Source organism: Olea europaea, chromosome 3 (genome assembly GCF_002742605.1).
Source record: "Olea europaea var. sylvestris chromosome 3, O_europaea_v1, whole genome shotgun sequence".
NCBI classification, from domain to species: Eukaryota; Viridiplantae; Streptophyta; class Magnoliopsida; order Lamiales; family Oleaceae; genus Olea; species Olea europaea.
In genome coordinates, this window is record NC_036239.1 from 20,699,673 (window position 1) to 20,704,221 (window position 4,549).

The window sequence follows — 4,549 nt, forward strand, 5'->3', positions numbered from 1 at the left end:
CAGTTTATAATGATGATTTAAATTTAGTAGGATCCCTTGAAGAGCTCAATGAAAATGCAGATTATATGAAAATTGAATTTTTGAGATGAAAGATTTGGGAAGAACGATATTTTATCCCGGATTGCAGATTGAACATTTCACAGATGGATTATTTGTTCCTCAATCTACGTATACAGAAAAAGTTTTAAAACATTTTTATATGGATAATATATATCCATTGGCATCACCTATGGTTGTTTGAGCACTTGATGTGAAAAAAGATCCATTTCGTCCACTTGAAAATAGAGAAAATGTTCGTGGTCCTGAAGTACCATACCTTAGTGTAATTGGAGCCTTAACTTATCTTGTAAATTACACTTGACCCAACATACTTTTTCTGTAAATCTCCTTGCAAGATATAGCTTTACACCAACTCTAAGACACTAGAATGATGTTAAACGTAATAATTGATTTCAGATTATTTTATTCTCAAAAGTCAGGATATACTTTAGTGGGATATGCAAATGCAGGTTATTTGTCTGACCCACATAAAGCTAAATCAGAAACAAGTTATATGTTTACACCTGAAGGAACAGCTATATCTTGGAGATTTATGAAGCAATCCTTGGCAGTTACATCCTCAAAACATTATGAAATTATTGCAATCCATGAAGTAGGCGGAGAATGTGTATGGTTGAGAAACATGACCCATCATATCTAAGCATTATCCGGGTTAACTTCAATAAAAGATAATCCAACAATTTTGTATGAAGATAATGTAACTTATTGTACAACTTAAAAGGAGACTATATCAAAGGTGAAAGGATGAAGCACATTTTTCCAAAATTCTTTAATATACATGAGTTTGAAAAGAATGGCGACATTGATATCCAATAAATTCCCTCAAGTGACAATGTGGTTGATTTATTTATAAAAATATTGCCAACATCTACATTCAAGAAATTGATTCAAAGGATTGGAATGCACCGACTCAAAGATCTTAAGTGATTTTCATCAGGGGGAATATCTGTACTTTTTTCCTTAGTGTAGGTTTTGTCACACTAGATTTTCCTAGCAAGGTTTCAATGAAGCAGCATTTTTCTTTATACTCCAAAATACTGACAATCAACTATACTTTTTTTCCCTTTGTTTGATTTTTTTTCCACTGAATTTTTATTAAACAAGGTTTTTAACGAGGTAATTATTGTACAAATAATCTCAAAGGGGGAGTGTTGTAAAATAATGAGATAATTATTGATGATTATTTAGTGGTATCATGATATATGTATAAATCTTATCTAATTGAGAAGATCTATTTTATTCCAATTGTAACTTTTATTTTGGATCGTATAAATATAGGGCATTGGTTCATAATAATATACAATTGAGTTTTGACTCTCTATTTCTTCTTTTATTTTTTCTCTTCCCTTTAGTTTTATAACATAATTTTTTTTTTTAATTATGGAGCTGAAATGTTTGGGTAAATGTTATTACAATATATAATTAAGGTTTTAGATTTTTACTACGACACAACATTCATTCTTAAACTTCTAGCATAAGAAAAAAAACCCCTCATCTCTTATTCTTATTCTTCCGTGTGGATTATCATTGAAGGTTGGATGATTGAATAAGTGTGGTGTGGAGAGATAATTGTAGATCAAGATTCACGAAAAAGTGGAGAGATAATGGTTGATCATGTTCAAAATTTTGAAAGGAGTTTGAAGAATTTATCGAAGGTAAAGTTCTTATCACAATTTCTATCTAAACACGAAGACGATATTTTAAATTATGAGGTACACATATAAGTAGATTTTCCAACATCAACAATGTAGAAGTTTCCTATAATTTGGCTATAGGTAACACTAAACAATTTCATGACTGAAAACATTATTCTAGATAAGGATGTGCAATATTTTATGGGATAAGAAATCAAAATGTCCCTAAAATACTTCTAGTCTATCTTTATCATGAAGACTGTATCTCCCTTGAATTTTATCGAGTAGAATCAATCGAAAGTAGATAATTCTGGCTATTTGTAGCTAAAAATTTTGGAAAAATTACACTCATCCATGTTTTTCAACTTCCAATTTCAAAAATCAGATTCAAAATTTTTGTATTAAAAAATTAGGTGAAAATTTAAATTTTTAATATTAATAGTAATATTTAAAAACTAAATTAATCTAAATATTGAATTCATCGTTCCCCATTTCCATCTACCCTATCAAATTTAATTCACAAACCCTAATTATTTTTTTTTGTCTCCTCTCTCACTCCTTTATCTAACCTCTTCCTTGCATAGATTATCACCGTCGGAAGACAACAACACTATGTAGAGAAGGCAGCAGCTCCATTGGTCTCCATAACGACGATAATCAGTTCGCCACCTCCATAGCTACATTATGCTGAAAAGATGTGCAGCGCCGATAATCAGTTCTTTGACATCTATTCTATTTTCTATTCATTTGTTAGTGTGGTATTGATGGTTGTGGTGTGGAAGAGATGGTAGATTTAAGAAGGTGGTTATGGTGATTGTTGATACATGTGGTTGTAGTGGTGCAGTGGTGTTAGTGATGGCTGCAGGTTTAGGGATTTTTTTTTATTGTTGTTGTACGGTGGAGATGGTGGCTTTGTGGATGTGGTGGTGGTGGGGATTTTTGATATATATAGTGATGGAGATGGTGGTAACAACGGCGACAATGAGGTGGTGGCTTGGTGGTGCAGGGTGGAATGACTTTGTCATGAATTAGTTGGTTGATTGTGACCAATAAATAATACGTAACTTAGAGTGTGTTTGATTGACATGGAAAATATTACCTAGAAAAGAAAATATTTTCCATCTTTTGTGGAAAATAAAAACCACCTCTATCCAAGGAAAATATTTTCCTTAAAAACAAGGAAAATTAGGCATATTTTCAAAAGTTGGAAAATGTTTTCCATGAAAAAAATAGCAATCAAACACTCCAAGTGAAAATTTAGATGGAAAAACTCATATTTTCCATGGAAAATAAATGTAATCAAACACACCCTTATTATTTGAAGATTGTGACCAATAAATTGGACACTTTATAACCAATAAATAGCATGTGACTGTTAACTTGTTACTAATAAGTAATATCTGACTTAGAAATATGAGTCATGATTTATAAAATTTTTGGTTCGTAATCGAAAAATAATTTGTAATCAATTAAATCGATAATTGTCATCAATTAGCTCACAAATTGTTAAGTTGTGATCAATTAATTTAACAATTTGTGTTCGAAAAATAATTATGACCAATTAATTTGAAAATTTGTGATTGAGAAATAAGTCGCGACCAATTAATTTTGATAAATTGTGAACGATAAATAAGTTTTGATTTATAAAATTTGTGATTTATGGTTGTGACTTTTCTGTGATTGTGACTAGCACGTAGTTGCAACTATAAATGGTATAATATTGTGACCTTGATTCATTTGAGGTGTTGATTGTTGGTGATGTTTGGTAATATTTGAGGTGGAGTAGTATAGTCATTGATTTGAGTTGAAGGTGATAGCAGTGGTGCATTGGAGGCTATGCTAGTGGTGATTTGTGGTGGATTATGGTGCTTGTCTGTGATGTGTGCATATTTATTTGTAATGATACTCTGCAACCAAGTATATATTTATTGTAACTGGTTGTGACCAATTTTGTGCTAATTGTAACAGATTGTGACTTTATCACATATCGTGATGATTAAAATTGACCTGATCACAGACAGTTGCATTGAAGACAAATTTGATCACAGTTAGTTAAAGATAACACATGTAAGTGACTTGGTTACGTACAATCACACCGAAGACAAATTTAATTAAAGTTAGTCGAAGATAACACAAGTTAATAACTTGGTTCCATACAGTCACAAATTAGACTATCATAGAAAGTTACACTGAAGATAAATTTGGTTAAAGTTTGTTACATATAATACGAGTTTGCTAAAAAAAAAAAAATTTGGTCACAGATAGTATAGTTAATCACAAATCTAGAGTGATTCCATCGGGGTGGGTTGGAATCTCCAAAAATTGTTTGAATTTTTTTTGAATTTTTAAGGGGTGGAATGGGTGAAGGTGGTGTCTGCAGTGGATGTAATATTCACAAAATATTTCTAATTTTCAATTTTTTTTTTACAACTTAGAGTGGGGTGGAATAGGGATGGGTGGGATGTAATCTCGAAAAAAGCTTTAAATTCTTGAAAATTTTTTATAGGGTGGAGATAGTGGGGATCCGTCGGGTGGGGAGGGGTGGAGGTGGTTTTGGGATGGGGTGTAATCTTATGAAAGATTTTTAACTTTTGGAAATTTTTTATAAGTTGGGGTGGGGTGGACTAGGGGCGGTTCTGGGGTGGGGTGTAATCTCCAAAAAACATTCAATTTTTGAAAACTTTTTATAGGGTGACGTAGGTGGGTTTCATGGGTGGGGATGTGTGGAGGTGATTTTGTGGTGGGGTGTGATTTTATAAAATATTTTTAATTTTTGGAATTCTTTTTTTTTTTTAAGTTGGAGTGGGGTGGAATAGGGGTGGGGTATAATCTCGAAAAAAGCTTTCAAATTTTGA